This window comes from Podarcis melisellensis (assembly GCF_964234715.1).
Source record: "Podarcis melisellensis genome assembly, chromosome: 10".
NCBI lineage: Eukaryota > Metazoa > Chordata > Lepidosauria > Squamata > Lacertidae > Podarcis > Podarcis melisellensis.
The window spans coordinates 54,657,911-54,675,309 of record NC_138542.1 but is presented as its reverse complement, the minus strand read 5'-3'; the positions used below and the strand labels follow the sequence as shown (position 1 = coordinate 54,675,309).

The window sequence follows — 17,399 nt, the reverse complement described above, 5'->3', positions numbered from 1 at the left end:
GGAGCTGGACCTCCTTCAGGTTTGCAGGGCCAAAGCTCATTTAGGGCTTTAAAGGGCTGCACCGACACTTTGAATTGTGCTCGGAAATGTACTGGCAGCCAATGTAGATCCTTTAGGACTGGTGTTATATGGTCCCGGTGGCGGCTGCTCCCAGTCACTAGTCTGGTAGCAGTATTCTAGATTAGTTGTAGTTTCCAAGTCACCTGGTTAGTTGGTTTTAATGCATGTATGTGGGGCTTATTGTCCGCCTGCCTGCCTACCTGCCTGTAAGTCACTTTGTGTTGTCTGGGGCAAGATAACATGAGAAATTTTAATAGTAATAGTAATAATAATAATAATGCAATCTTGCACAATGTCTTTATTCTTAGCTTTCACCTGTAAAATGGGAATAATATGTAGTGACTCAGGGTTGTTAGAAGGATTAAGGGGATAATCAAATGTTGCTACCCATCTTAAACTTTTGGGACAGGACACACTATATATATAAATGAAAACAACCAAGCACAAGTCTTTAAAACACACAACATGATTTCATTTTATTTAATTGTTTAATCAGTTTACATTCCACAATTGACAGTTTACTTTTTTCATTTCCCCCCATGAACAAATTGTTTACAACCAGATGAGATTGTAAATTGATGGAAATTGAAAAAAGAAAAAAAATTGAAGGTGCATTTGGTAATGTGTTTATTCCATTCCCCCCGCCTCCCAGCAAAGTCCTGCAATACTTTGTGACCTTCACAATTTACTTTCTGTTTCTTTTTCCTTTTCCTCCCAGAAAAGTTCTACAAAATTCAAGTGTCCTTCGCAGCTCCAATATTATACCAGAACTCGGCAATTTCCCTTTTCATTCCCAGATGTTCCTCTATTGTTACAATGAACAAAGAGCCCCTGGGTTTTACAGGTGTGCGGAACCAGTAACCTGAAATAGAACAGCAGGTTGGCTTCTGTTGTATCCAACTACCTTGGCTCACCTTTGCTATGTGAAGAAATAGATGCGGTAAAATGAACCCTTAGCTGTAAAAAGATCAAACAACACACATTTATTCACATCATATCAGAAGTAGAATCAAAATATACTAATTCAGGTTATTGGATTTTATTTCATTTTAGCACCAAAAGCCATTTTGGCCACTTTGCATCTCAGAAGCTGAAAAGAATGTGCTACATTCTGTCCTCATTCACATTAACTAATGGGGCTTAATCACGAAAAACACCACTCTGACTTCTGTGATGGATAGTGAGGCAAAAGACACAAGGCTGGATAGAAAGGGTCTTAAGGAGTTCAACTAACTAGGAAAAAAATGTCTAGAAATGATCAACATTATCCTGATATTTAATATGCCATGGTTTAGCGTCTTCTAGCTCAGCTTCCCATTCAGTAATAATGAAGCACGATTTAATGTCAGAATTTGATCACAAATATTCCACTGTAGAGATGCACTTGCTACCAGCCAAGCCCAGTGCACCACACTGCTCATGTGCCTCTCATGTGCTTGGCAAATTGCCTGCTCTGACCTTCCAAGCAGGAGGTTATTGTGCCCCAGACTGGGGGTACCACACACACAGCTAGTGGGACTGCTTGGTTGTATGCCTCACATGCTTTTCACATCTGAATGACAGGAACACAAGCTATAGTCCTAAGAACATACATCCAGGTATCAATTCGTTTTTCTGACTCATGTAAAGAGGTCACACACATCCTAAGGTGTGTTGAACTAAGGCCCTTTGTAAACACTGGGCAGTCGTCATCACTGAGCCAGCAAGGTGCATCATGGGAGAATCACTGCTTACCAGCACTCAAGCAACTAACACATGGTTGGTAATCTGTAATTCTGCCATGGGAGGTTTGCTGTGGGGATAACATTTCTGGTAATGTTCGATGTACTCCTTGCACAGTGTCTACAACATCATATCGACTGTGCAGGTCCTTCCCTTGTCTATCTTTGGACAGGCATCAAATTAAATGTCTTTATTTTCTGCTTTCTCTCTCTGCATCAGATGCCCCATGCTTAACTCTCCAAGACATTTCTTTCCTGGGGTAGGAAGAGACCCACAGAGCCTCCTACTCTACTGCTGAGGTGGAATAGTGGGGCTGCCAAGGAAGAGAAGGATCTGGACTCCAATGAGTTTACCTATGGCAGCAACAGCAGCAAACGATGCATTCCTTGGAGGCCATATCTGCTGCCCCTGTGGATCCAACTGCCTGAGGCGGTTGCCTCACCTTGCCTCATGAGTGGGTCGGCCTGTGCTTAGCATCATTTCAGTACCCTCAGTCAACTATTCTCCAGAAGAGTGTTCTTCAACCTTGGGTGCTCAGATGTTGTTGGATTACAACTTCCACCATCCCTAGCCTCCTTAGCCGATGGTCAGGGATAATGGGATTTGTAGTCTAGCGACACTTGGAGACCTGACGTTGAAGAACACTGCTTGAGAACAAGTCAAACGGCACGAAGGTGAAACACTTTTGCAGGTAACTTTCTGTGGTAAATGAGAAATTTCAATGGACTCATTGGCCTGGTCCACACAGAAGAAGAGGGGAAATCGCCTCAGGACTGCACCACTTCAGACAGTAACAGATTTACAAGTCTGTATATGTTCAGATGTACAGTGGTACCTTGGGTTAAGTACTTAATTCGTTCTGGAGGTCCATACTTAACCTGAAACTGTTCTTAACCTGAAGCACCACTTTAGCTAATGGGGCCTCCTGCTGCTGCCGCGCCACCGGAGCAAGATTTCTGTTCTCATCCTGAAGTAAACTTCTTAACCTGAAGCACTATTTCTGGGTTAGCGGAGTCTGTAACCTGAAGCATATGTAACCTGAAGCGTATGTAACCCAAGGTACCACTGTATATACATGCAGAGATGGTTGTTCCCACAAGGAAGCACTGGATTGTGTGATTCCCCCATATGCATTCAAAGATGGTGCAGTTCCCAAAAACAGTTTAACTATGTATGTGACCTGCTAGGTCATGGATTGATGCACAAGCCTTCCAAGAAGTGGACTCTTTTCAGAAACAGGTGACGGTCTAATGTTAAATACTTTAGAAGCAATGGGGAAGTGTGGGTGTAAGCTTGAGACTTTAAAATGCAGAGGGCAGTCTTGAGAGAAGAAACTGAGGGGAATGTGGAGACCTTGAACTGTGCTGAAGAATAGGAAGTATCACTTCAGACAATGCATTCCCCTCAAAGCATACTGCCAGAAGGTACTTAGATTGTGAATTGATGAAAAAGAAACCGGTAAACTGGGTTGAAACGCACATTGTTCAGAACCTCAAACAGAGTGAACCTCAGAGGTCACCAATGATGTTTTAATTCTGGTTGCACTCTCTTCTCAACGATATAATTGATTACATCAGGGCTGCATAACTCAAATCTCACCAAGTCGAGCTCATCTTACCAGCTACATTATTGTGACTAAGAGCCAAGCCACATGTTTCCTAAATTGCCAAGACTGGGGCCAGAGGAAAAGCGGTAGGGATTTTTAATTTATTTATTACAAACTGCTCCATATGCCTCTTGATTTGCTTTACTGTGCATTCCCACAATAATTAAAGCTGCAATCCTATAGCTACTTACCTGGGAGTAAGCCCTATTGAATTCAGTGGGAATTCTGAGTAGACATGTATACAATTGCACTATTAACACAGGCAAGATTGTATAAAGTGTTCTATGGAAAAGCTAGTGTTACTGGCCCTGCTAAGTAGTGCTAATAATATAGTTGTTCTAGACAGGTATGTTTGACTCCTCGGTTTTATGTTTCATTCATTTTAAAACCTGTACATCATTTCTCATCAGACCATTAGTTTAGGGGTCCCTGGAATTGGCAGTGTAATATTCTTAAATCAGTACAATGAAGCAAAAATTTTAAACAGAGGAACAACAATGCTATCTGTTCTCACTGGGCGATGTATACCATGTCTTCCAAAAACACACACCTTAGTTTTAAGGATGAATTGTTTAGCTTTAGTACAACACAGTTTTAATACTTCCAGATTGTGAGCAGTAATCCAGAACAAATAAATAATAATGTCCCATAAATCTGTACCCACTTTTGACTGCAGTGCCACAAATTCTGTATTAATGGTCACAGGTTGCTTAATATGAAAATGCCTGTAATTTTGTAAATGGCTGTACAGAATGTCAGGGTTAAAAACTGATGTCTCTTTCACACAAGGCAAATAATAACAGTTACAAACACTGCATCCCCCCCCCCCAGTACACAGGTGACCCTCTTTAACATTTCTTGCCTTAAACAATGCGGAGTTTTGTGGCTGGCTTTTTAACACTAGTCTGTCAATAACAGACAGAGCTTGCACAAATCTGGCACATAGGCTGGTTATGCTATCTTTCAAAGACTTCATAACTACTTGCAGCATCTCTGACTCGCTTTGTAGCAAGAGCTATGCATTTCCACAGTTGTTCAGAAACAAGAATTTTGTCCCCATTAACATGAATCTGATCAAATTTTTCCTGTTTCTCATTATCAAATGTCCTAGAAGACGTATCAGCCAATGCCAGGATTTCATGGCTGAGAGCATAATAGATGATCAAATGTTTGCAGATAAACCCCCAACCCCACAGCCATTGGTTATGATGGCAAGCTGTTGGCCAAATTCTCATGGCTACACTGACCAAACGTCTGTGATTGGTAGGGTAAAAAACGAAACAAAACCCCACTTCCTATATATAAACAAGACGTTTCTGCAAGCATTGACCAATGCTAACACCTCCTATTTTATTTGGCACACTGGTATTCCATTTTAGCCCTAGATGCATATACAACTCATCCCCAGTTTTTGTTACTTTTTTTTGTAGCAGTGCAGCTCAAACACTTGTTTATAACAGACCCAATGCTACTTCTGTTGACTTTTCAGAGCAACAGTATTTCAAAAGAGGTGCAGTCCTTATCATTTTAAAAAGATTCATGACCTCCCTTTGATCCTCAGAACTCCAGTTCTGTTTGTTATGTTGACATACATAATGAAGAGCCTAAGTGTACTTTGTCTCTGCCGGATTCGGAATATAGTTTCCCACAATATTTATTAAACATTCACATAAATTTATGAAATAGTTCCTTCTCTGTTGGCTCAATCATGGTTTGTACCAAGTGGGCAACTTCAGGATTATCAAAGTGATTAGCGGGACTATCATTTGTAGAAGATTTTTAGTAGCTGATATTTACATTTCCTATAGTAGAAAGGAGGTGATAATAAGACTGACGCCTCAGTCTTGAACCCACTTACCTGGGGCTAAGCCTCATTGAACTCAATAGGACTTACATCTGAGTAGACAGGTAAAGGCCTGTGGACTTAGCGTAACTTTAACAGAACGGCATCTGGTTGAGCTGCACTAGTTGCAAATATTATCCCCTCCTCACTGCAACTAAAAATGGCAGATCTGGATACAAGTAAAAACCAAATTCTGAGCGCAGGCACCTCGTATTTTGCTTTTCAAAATATATTACACAGTTGCACAAGCTAGTTCATCTTACCCAGTCATGACCCAAAACTTCAGAAATTATTTTTAAATAAAAGTGCTCATGATGGAACAGAAAACCTATCAAGGGACAGAGAAGACCGGGTTGCTCCTCCACACAGTGGAAGTTCTCAAGAGTTCACATTTCTGCGGAAACAGGATGGGTTCTGCCAGTTGTTATGTAAATGATACCATTCTGCTCCATTTTGCAAAAAGGGAAGCAGTTGCAGAATCCACAGAACCTTGCATATGAAGAGAGACCACAGTTTGATAGGACCCAGCAGTACAGGATGGCAGAATAAGGGCCTTGGGCACAAGCCAGGTCACTATTATGCTCCGCTGAATTATGTCACAACTAACCAGTTTCTAAGTCTGGCAAGATCAAGGGGGTAACTACACCACATTGGGTTGCTGTGTGTGTATATGTTGCACAATGTGCATTTCAATCCCTTGCGAAAAGAAACTCCCTGCAACTAGAAAAGTAGCACATCAGTAGAGCCTAGCCTTTTCCCTGGTATGCCATTTTTCTGCATGCAAGGGAGGCAGTGGGGGCTGGTGTCCACTGAGACTGGTTGGGTGGAAAGCAGGCAGGAAGACAGTAAGTAGAGCCAGAGCCAATGCTAAGCAGAGCCACCTGATGCTAACTTTGTACCCATCCTCTTTCTCCCTGCTAGAACAACTCTGAGACTAGGGAGGAGGAAGCTGACTGGCAGTGCCAACCCCTGGGTTGCTTCTAAGTAGGCAGGGCCAGTGGGGGCTGGCTAGGGATAGGCAGATCTGTCAGTTTTAGTTTCTCTCAGTTTTTCGTTTATCCAATCACATTGCCATCTAAGTTTGCCATTTTTCCTTTTTTTAAAAAAATCCATTAAGTGTAGATTTCCCCCCTAATGTACAGATATTTGTATGTAGTTTTCCTAATATACATATTTTTGCAAATCCCGCCACCCCAAATATAATGCATTTTCACTAAATGCATGCATTTTAATGCACTCTTTACTCTGGTATGTGCATTTTTATACACATTACTTAGAAACCTGCCCAGCAAAATTTGAAGAAGCTCAAGTCTCAGAGGATGGCTGTGTTTTGGTTTGCAGGTCGTGTGACTTTGGGAGGCTCACCTCTGAATGTATCAGATTTCTCCCCCATTCCTTGGGCATTCGCTTCCATGGAAGGGAGGGATTTCCTCTTCCCTATGAAGAAGCAAGCACACAAAGTCTTCTTATTTACAGCCTGAAGTTGGGCAAACCAGAAATAGATGTACCTCTTGATTCTGCCAGATGTATAAACCAGACCTTTATGCATCTTTGATTTCAATGGGCCTTAGAGCTGAATCTTATGCAGGGCTGCGAAGAGGTTGTTCTCCTGTAACTACCATCGTACATCAAGTAGGAATGCTGAAATCACATAGGATGGAAAACTAAGAAGCTGATTAGGAAATAGTATTCATGGTATTCTTCCCAGTGTGACGCCTTCCATCTGGTTTCTACATTATTTGAGGGCCAGGAGCTTTGGAGGCTAGCCCATTGGGGCAAATGGGGCAGTGCCTCAACAACTCTACCTGCCTGTCTTCTTACTTGCAACCAATTGGGGCAGCTCTGCCTGTCATCTGCTCTGACATCAGCTGCTGTTGTTCCCCTTGCCGGTCACCCTTACCAGTTCCGGGGTGGGGGTGGGGGAGCCAGCCACCACCGGGGGTGAGATGGTGCTATGGGAGGGCCCAGGAATGCATAAGAATATGGCTTTAAATGGCAATTAACTTCTGGACTGTGCCATATGGCTTCTGAAAGGAGCGGACGCACCCAGTCTTCTGCTAAAGGAGGAAGAGAATCAAACCGGTTTCAAAAGATATACCGAACTCCATTTGTTGTTGCTTAGTCAGGCAGCCTCGTAAGGTCACTTGCTGGAGAAATAAATGATGACAGAACCCTTTTGGTGAGCATGAATCTTGGCCAAGGTCAGAGCAGTTGATGAAGGATAATAACCCAACAGGAGCAGCTGCTTAGAGCCGCTGGTAGGAATAGGATAGTAAAACAATTTGTTGGAAAGAACCACTTTGCCTCTCCTCACTTTCTCCCCAATAAACTTTTATGACATTGACTTTATTATGACACAGAGACCTTACAAGCCTTTCAGAGACAGGGATTTTTTTCCCCCTTTGACAGCAATACATGCAAACAGTTTGCTTAGAACCAGTGACTTCTACAGTAATAGGAACAACGACAGAGGCTTCGATGCTCTTGATCTCCCTTGCCCTTCTGAAAAAGAGGGAGAATCAGCGAGGCAGTTTCAGGGGTGGTCTCGAAAAAATTCCTTAGGAAATGATGCTGCATTTTTTAAAAACTCACTTTAAGAGTGAATCCCCCCTCCCCTCCAGTTCACAATTTATAGTTTGTACATCCCCCCTTTTTTTCTTTTTTACAGGCATCTGGATCCAAAAAACAGTCACACGTGAAAGGTGCCGGTATGAAAATGGAGCTTATGGAACAGAAGCTCTTCCATTTATAGAAAACATTTTCAGGAGAAAGGGAGACAGAAAGAGGGAGGGAGGGAGGGAGGGAGGAGATGTAGTGTGGGAGAAAGACTCACATTTTTCTGCACTATATGAACAGGGGAAAGTCACAAGATGAGTCCAGAAAGATGAGAAAACGTCCGCAGGGACACTCCTGCTGCACCATGCACTGTGCAAAAGCACCAGAGCTGCTGCTGGTAGCTGCCTATGTGTGTGAAGGCAATGCCTTTGCAATCAATGCCTGGTGCATTTGAGCCTCAGCATGCTCCTAATGGTGTGTGGTGCTGCAGCTGCTGTGGTTGCAACCTATCAGGGCTCAAGTCTGCAGCAGGTCCTGAACTCAGCCATGACACTTATCAGAGGAGGAAGCAGCAGCAGCAGCAGGGAGATCAGCTTACAGACACTCCAAAACCTCAATAGGCCAGAGCAGGAGACATGGCCAGATGAACCTCAACAAGAGCTTCCAAGTCTGTTTTGCACCTTTGGTCTGAACAACAAAATGGCTTGGTTTGCTTCTGCTTCCTGGAGTCAGTTTACTTTGCCTTTGCCTCACTTCATTTGCCTCTGCCACTGGCTCGCTACGTTCCCTGGACAGGAGGACCACCCTGCTCACTAATACCACTTACCTGGCAGGATCTGGCTCTGACACACCTGTAAATCCCTCCTCTATCTCTCTTATTAAATCTCATTTTCTAGTGGAGGCTGATTTCAGACCACCACCCTCCAGCAATGAGTACAGGTTTTGCCCAAGTTCATTTTCTGCAGGATGTTACTGCCCATGGCCCTGCTAGTCTGGTCTGTTGGCCTCAATTCAAGGCCAGCCTACCAAAAATGCCTGGAAGCATTGGAGTCGTTAAAGCAATTATCTCCTTGCCACAGCAGTATCGAACGCCTGTGCCAGTTCCTATTCCCAACTGATGCCAAGAAAGGATGGAGAAGGAGATGCCTCATCAACATGGTTGCCCAGTTGCCCAAAGACTATTTAAATAAATACTGTTCTTTAAATTTGCTGTTGGGTAGTGGGCTGCTGGGCTGCACCCTAGAGAGAGAAAACTGTATCTCTAAATCCCCCAGTGCTATGGGAAAGAAGCTGATCCTTTGTCTACTCAGGTCACATCTGCACCCAATCACATGGTAAGCTATATTTCCTGGGATTCTTTACATGGAAGGCATGACTGCTAAAGTGGTATAAATGTGTTCAAATGTATGGTGTGGATGTGATCTTAATCCTTCTGATCTTATCTAGGGCTGTGCCCCCCCAAAAAAACCATTGTTCATCAACTAACAAGAAAAGAAATTGCATGTGATAATGATCAAAGAGGAAGAGAAAAATTCAGAGAATTCTCATGGATAGTAAAGTTTTTGAGGCACTTATCTCACTTTTGATGTTGCTTGGGTGTGTGTTTTTAGGGGCTTTTAAAATTCATTCTGCAGGATCCCCATCCCTGCATTAGAGGGTGGTGCCCGGTGGGACAAGGAATGTCTGCTGTCCATCAAGAGTCACAAGAGACTCCTGCTGTCTTTTCTTTATTTAGGTTGTAAAGAAGGCTGATTGCCAAAGAAGTGATGCTTTTGAATTATGGTGCTGGAGGAGACTCTTGAGAGTCCCATGGACTGCAAGATCAAACCTATCCATTCTTAAGGAAATCAGCCCTGAGTGCTCACTGGAAGGACAGATCATGAAGCTGAGGCTCCAATACTTTGGCCACCTCATGAGAAGAGAAGACTCCCTGGAAAAGACCCTGATGTTGGGAAAGATGGAGGGCACAAGGAGAAGGGGATGACAGAGGACGAGATGGTTGGACAGTGTTCTTAAAGCTACGAACATAAGTTTGACCAAACTGCAATAGGCAGTGGAAGACAAGAGTGCCTGGCATGCTCTGGTCCATGGGGTCGTGAAGAGTTGGACATGACTAAATGACTAAAGAACAACAAACTGCAGGGCCCTGAGATTTCATTAGGGCCATGGGGCTGGGGGAAGCACTAAACACCCCCCGCCCTGAACTGTTTCCTCGACTTAAAAACTGCTCCTAGCCATGGAAGAGAAACAAGATGGGTACTGTAGTTTTATTTGTAGCCCACCACATTTAGCAGGAGCTCCAAATGATGTGTTTTAAATTGGGGTTGACATGGTATCTCTAATTGGTTAACATCTCCCCAGTGTTGCAGTTATAGTTCAATTCAGTCTCCCCTGCCATTTTCAGGGGGTTTTTTTGTTTTGTTTTTTTTAAAAAAGGCTTTGGAAGATCTGATATTTCTTTACTGCCATCATTGCATCCAGATGAAATTATGGCAACTGGGTTTCACAGGCAGTAGTGAAGGTTAGGGCGGGAGGGTGAGTCATTGTAAGGGTGTCTGGATTTGACTTCCTGCTGAAACCTGTAATTGATCAGTTAGTATTAATCAATCAAGTAGGTACAGATTGAAAGTATGGGATTTTTTGATATTTTTAAAAATTAGAGTCGTGCCCTATGGATTGAACCTCTGGGCAAGCGGCCTTGGTGAAAACCATCAATGCTTGTACAATAATGCAGGCAATTTCCAAATGATAAATCATCTGTCCATAATACTTAGTCCAGAGAAACTGTTGTCTTCATTAGAAGACGCTCAGCACCCACCCAACCTCCTTGTCTGAAGTGCTGCAGTATTCCATCCAATTAAAAGCCAGATCATCTAAGAAACCATCCTTCCTGCATCTTGAATTAAGGCAGATGGGGCAGCCATTTTGACTCCAGGACAGAAATACTTCTAGCGCTACCCAGCAAAGGATCCATTTTGGGGAATCAGAAGTTCACCACAATTAAAAAAAATATTCTGACAGGTGTTTTTTTTTGTCAGGCATTCTGTGCCTCAGTTTCAAACTAGTCTAGGTAGCCACAAATCCACTGGTATTCTTCACAAATTTACATATATATATCTATTCACATATATACACAACAGGAGTTTGCTGGGTTTCAAATTGCCATTCTGTGATACTCCCATTACAAGGAATGTCTGCCTGGAACTGCCCTTAGCAGGGCAAAACACTAGGTGGCGCCGTAGTGCAACACCCCCAATGGGGCAGGAGCTGGAAGAATGGAATATGCTTTGCCAGCATGGCTTTGAAACTCAGGTATCTTACTTCTTGCTCTTTTCAGGAGGTGCAGGAAGGACAGAAGCAACACAGAGGCAAAGCCGAGGACCCCAAAGGCAGGTGTGAGACATGCCCAACTGGACAGCGTAGGCCACTGGGACTGGGGAGTTGATGTTTACTGGGAAATTCCATAACCCACAGCTGGGCAGTTTTCTTTATGATCCATTCTGGTATCATTTGCTTTCAGCGGTAGGTGGTGCCTATGGTAGGGAGGAATGCAGGGAGCCCGACAGTTGGTGGAGTCAGAGCTGAAGATGAGCAGAGACAATTGGCTGTCGTTTCCACCCTGTCCTCCTGAGTTCTGGCAAGGGCAACACTGGGACTATGGAGGAGAAAGCTGGCAGTGCAGTTCTCTGTACTGGTAGGAAGAAGTTGGGCAGGTTGGGGGAGGGGGGGACAAGTAAGGTTGGTGAGGCAGTGCCTTATTCATGCTAATGGACTTGCCTCCACTGTCGACTTTTAAGGTTATCAGAGAGACAAGAAGAAGAAGTGTGTTTGGATTTGATATCCCACTTTATCACTACCCGAAGGAGTCTCAAAGCGGCTAACAATCTCCTTTCCCTTCCTCCCCCACAACAAGCACTCTGTGAGGTGAGTGGGGCTGAGAGACTTCAGAGAAGCGTGACTAGCCCAAGGTCACCCAGCAGCTGCATGTGGAGGAGCGGGGAAGCAAACCCGGTTCACCAGATTACGAGTCTACCGCTCCTAACCACTACACCACACTGGCTCTCAAGGTACTAGTGAAGAACTCAAGGACTAGTGAAGAAGGGAATCCGGGGGGGGGGGGTATTTTTTTTAAATTCCATAGAAGTCCATTGGTTTTATGTTAGGAAAGTCAGGACAGGACTTTGAGGCAGAGGTTCGGGGTCCCACTCAGCAGAATGAGCAAGAGGACCCCCAAATGGGCTGACTTACTACAGTTTGAAATGTGAAGCAGTGCAGATTAATAGCTAAAGCAGACCCTCCAATTGTCCCTTTTTTCCAGGGGCATCCGTGATTTAGCCTGCTTTTCTTTAGGATATCCCTCTTTTCATTGGAGAAATGCTGGAGGGTAGGGAGTTATCTGTCCCCCAAGTCACTGGAAGGCAATCCTGTATAAGGAAGGTTTTCCCCCCAATACTTAATGTTTTATTATGTTTTTATATATGTTGGAAGCTGCCCAGAGTGGCTGGGACAACCCAGTGAGATGTGTGGGGTATAAATAGTAAAATTATCCTTATGGAATGGGACGCCTCTATTATCATCGGAGAAATGTTGGAGGGTATGATAAAGAGAACCTCTACCCTGTAATAGTATTAAGTGCAGGGTTTAAAATTACTTAATGGCAGTACTGTATGTTTGATTCAGTTTAGCCAGCCATGTTTTTGTGGTGTGGTTTTATAGATTTTCAGCTGCCTTGGGTTTCTTGTTTTAAGGTAAAAGGGCAGAATAATGCCAGTATTATAGGAATGAGAACCCCTAGCATTTAGGGCAAACCCTCCAGCATGTGTGGACCAGTGGTGGTTGGGCGACACAGTAGCTGCTGGAGGTCCATGGATTTTGTGAGCTTTAAATGAGACTAAACCAATGGTGGGTCATCCCAGACCATGAGTATCTACTTCCACATGTACATAGAGTGTATATAGAGTGTAATTCTGCAGATTCAGTTAAGCAAAAAAGTATTGCTTTCGCTAGTTGGAAATGAAGTCAGAGTTCTGACTTCCCTGCAAAATGTCAATCTCATTTCAAAAGAGTTTTGCAAGGACGGGATTTCACCATAGAACATGAACTGTGCATATATATATATATATATATATATATATATATATATATATATATATATATATATGCAGGTTTTGGTGTCCTCGGGTGTCTTCCCGTGTAAAAGTTGGGGTGTCTAGGCGACGTTTCGACGAGGTCTCACTCGTCATCTTCAGGCTGGTGCTTTCGGCTTCTTGTTACTGGAACAGAGCAGGATCTCAGTGTTTGAGTTCCTATAAATACTGTTGAGGGGGTGTGGTGTATAGCCTCCAATGTTCTGGGCAGAGAGGAAGTTCCCAGGCTAGTGTGCCTTTTCTTCTTTTGTTCCTTAATTACTTGAGGGATATCTTGAGTGATTTCTTGAGTGATATCCTGAGTACCACTTAGGTGGGTCATTAGGTGTGGATTAGTTGCTAAAGTCTTTGTGTCTTGACCTCTTGAACTTTGTGAAGAGTTTTTCTGAGAAGATGGCTGTACTGCACTTAGTTGTGCTCTGGCTTGGCTTCGTGTATAGGGGCGAGCTGTGGTTTTGTGGCCTGTGTCAGCCAGATCTGTGTAGGGATTGCAGGGGGGTGCAGCATCCGGAGGTGCCACCATGGTTTGGCTACTGGATGGTGTCTGTAATTTATCTGTGGAGAGGGTCTGGGTTTGGGTCTGGTGTGGTTGATTGGTGATAGCGTTCTGTGTGCCTCTGGATCTGGTGTCAGTTTTTGTGGGGAGGGCTAATTTCCAGATGTCTGGCAAGCGGGATGTGTCGTCACGCTATACACCACACCCCCTCAACAGTATTTATAGGAACTCAAACACTGAGATCCTGCTCTGTTCCAGTAACAAGAAGCCGAAAGCACCAGCCTGAAGATGACGAGTGAGACCTCGTCGAAACGTCGCCTAGACACCCCAACTTTTACACGGGAAGACACCCGAGGACACCAAAACCTGCATTCCTGTACCCGTGAAAATCTACGAAAGCATATATATATATATATATATATATATATATATATATGGTGTTACATATTACAGATGCCACATTTAGACCTTTTAATAGAGTAATTTAAGTCACTGCAGCAAAAGAAATCCTCAACAGTCCCCTGGTTTTTACTATTTCATATCAGAAGAGAGAGCAGAAAATTTGTAGAAGATCAAATGACAAATCCACAAAGAAAGACACTAAAGCGATGGAAATTGCTCTGTAAAAATAGTAATGGTTCAAATTAGGTGTCTGAGCTTCTGCTTGGCTCCCGAGAGCTATAAATAATTCAGCTCATCCAAACGAGAGGCATTCTGCAGCCGTGTGGTGGAGGATTCCAGCCTTTTCCCCATACACCCTGCATTGCCACACAACATTTGTCTGATGAAAGTGCAGCTTTACGCCACAAGCCAGATAAAACCGGCTTCGTCTTACTCTACCCTGTAGTTGTTATTGCTGGATCAATGAGACATTCTCACAAGAGGAAAACGTAGCAAAATTATGTGAAAAGAAAAGTCGCCGCTAACAAGGTTAATGTTCTTTAGTTTTTTGAGGGCTTTAGTTTTTTGAAGATCTTTTCCTGCCTGGGGGAAAGGAGAAATTGGTGTCCACACCCAAATCCATGTATGGAAGCTGATCTGACTGGCAGGGGGCTCTGATTTCAGTACTGGTGATGGGGCAGTTTCCTCTTGAGAGCAACAAGCTGGCTTAGGGCACCTGCAATACCCTCCAACATTTCTCTGATGAATATAGGGATATCCTATTCCATCATCAAGGTTAAACCACACAGCCTAGGGCTTGCCGATCAGAAGGTCAGTGGTTCGAATCCCCGCAGTGGGGTGAGCTCCCATTGCTCGGTCCCTGCTCCTGCCAACCTAGCAGTTCGAAAGCATGTCAAAGTGCAAGTAGATAAATAGGTACCACTCCGGTGGAAAGGTAAACGGTGTTTCCGTGCGCTGCTCTGGTTCGCCAGAAGCGGCTTAGTCATGCTGGCCACATGACCCAGAAGCTATACGTCGGCTCCCTCGGCCAATAAAGCGAGACCCCAGAGTTGGCTGCAACTGGACCTAATGGTCAGGGGTCCCTTTACCTATTCCATCATCATCATCATCATCATCATTTTACTATTTATACCCCACCCATCTGACTGTGTTGTTCCAGCCACTTTGGGAGGCTTCCAACACAGGGGCAGAAAATAAGCTAACTCACTTGGACTTTTATTCACAAGTGAGTCCTCATGATTTTCACGGAACTCACTTTTTATAAAGAACAGCTCAGATGTGAGTGTTCATCACTTGGGGAGGCTGAATGTGGGAATGGGTCATTACAGATCAAACCTCACAGACAAAATGCTCATATTTCCTGATGGCATTTCAAATCTTACATTTGACAAGTCATGAACTATGGGAGTCGTAGTCCAACAACACCCAGAGGGTGCCATAGGATGACTATAAAAATGTCCACACTGGGAATGTTCTGTGCAATTCAATATCTACTATTGCTGTGCTCTGGAAATTGTAATATTTTATTATTCTGTGGGTTTTTAACTGTTTTGTTCTTCATGGTTCTAATTTGCCCTTAGGGGCTTTCATGTTTGTGTGTTTGTGTATGTGTGGGGGGGGGAGGGAGAGAATAGCAAAACCCTCATTTGTTGGAGGATGCAGTCTACGTACTCTGCAACATACTCAACCTATTCATTAATTCAGCCTCATTTCAACAAAAGCCGCAGAAAACAAAACCTTTCCCCCCTCCGATTATGTGTCAAGAAATAACTGACCTCTGGTCAGCTGACAATAAACTCTTACATCAATAAATAGCACTATGTCCTTGATATTCTCTGCCTCAGAATGGACTGAATATCTAATAATAAGGTTTCGGGACTGACTTAGAGGAAGAGAAAGGGAGGGGGGGGAGAGAAGGACCTCAACATGATTGAAATTCCAGCACACCCATTAACACCCATTCCAAAATTAAGGAATGGAGTCATTTCATTCCCCTGCTCCTTATTTAATCACTAGTCTGCTGATAACCTTAATAATTGTCCATCCTCACAGGTTTGTATTGGCACAAATCTATGAGCTGACAACTTGGGAGAGGGATATTAACTCAGCTGGGGTGGCAGCATTTTTTAATTGTGGAAAAGTAAACCAAATAAGAGTGGCAAGGAACCTTACATGGATCTCTAAGATCTCAATGGGGAGAAAATATGCAAGTTCTGCACCTACCACCTGAAACTCCAAAGTCCCACCAAGTCTTCTGCTATGTCATTTACACAGATGTGTAGATAGGCCTTGAGGAAGCTGACATCAGGAAGATGCTGCAATCTCTGAAAATTGGTTCAAAATACTTGAAAAAAAGCTGGCTTGTGCATCTTTGTTACTGATTTTTTTAAAAAAGAACGTTCGCTAATGACTTTTTAACTCCAGTTGATATGAACTTAAATGATTGAAATGGGCTAGGTTTTCTTCTCCTTGCAGATTCATCCAGAGATGTTGCACTGTGTCAAAACATGGGGACCCTCAGGCTCAGGGGCCAAATGTGGCCCTCCAGACCTCTCTGCTGGGCCCTTTATTCTCACCCTAGGCCATGCTCCCCTCTATTAGCCCCACCTTCAACAGCTCCATGTCCTCCTTGCCTGGATGGAGAAGTATGTATATGTGTGTCTCAGGTCTGTAGCTCCACCCACTTTTGCCTCTGGCCACACCCACTTTTGACATCTGACAACCTTACACTGGGATGTAGTGCTTGGAAGGTTGGCCAAGAGGGAATGAAACCCTTGAAATGAAAAAAAGTTCCCCACCACCACACTACATCTTCTTGTACAATTCATCAGTCAATGGATGTCCCTAACCTAGCCGTACTTCTGCCTTTGCTTTTCCCTAGACCGCCACCTTGTATTGGGATGATTCAGATCTCAGGTCATCTCCCCCACTGCCTCCCCCATTTATTCTGTTGCTCCTTTTACTATGAAAATCATTCAGAAAATTATCCCAGATCTTTGGTATGGATGATGAGAGGGACCAAGAACAGAGAGAGAGAGAGAAAAGAAGGAAAGAAGAAAAGGAGAGGGAGGGAGGGAGGGAGGGAGGTGTCCAGTTGCAGAATCACAACACACCAGACAACCTTTGAGCTTATGGGTAAATGGATTTTCATTCTCAGCCTCCAACCTCTTCCACCCCATATGTGTGGAGGAGAAGTTTTCTTGCAAGGAGATATCTGGTGACATAGGCTAGCTTCTGATGACAATGTATGAAGCATCTTAATTTGATGAACATGAACATAGCAAGAGGCACCACCCCTCAACATGACCAACGCTCCTTCAGAATTCCCCACCTCTCCTCCACAACGGCTTCTTTACCCCCATTGTTTTTCATTGACAAAATGGCGGCAGCAACAACAAAATCTCCGCCAGAGTTCCTCCTGCACAATCACCCCAAAGTTCAACCAACCACAAAGGCCTGTATCTCCCCTCACCCAACGCTACCTACAATGCCTTCCATCCAGCCCGTGGGTGGAAAATCTCCTGCTGTTCCATAGGCAAGGGAGAAACACTCGCAGAACAAAATCCG

At 43.8% G+C, this 17,399-nt stretch overlaps 1 long non-coding RNA gene across 1 annotated transcript; it reads left to right on the top strand.

Moving 5' to 3' along the window:
• Window positions 1-638: 638 nt before the first annotated feature.
• On the top strand, window positions 639-10,192 carry LOC309378868. Its single transcript, XR_014172227.1, has 2 exons — window positions 639-2,597; window positions 2,842-10,192. It is a non-coding gene; the product is annotated as an uncharacterized lncRNA (long non-coding RNA).
• Window positions 10,193-17,399: the final 7,207 nt, after the last annotated feature.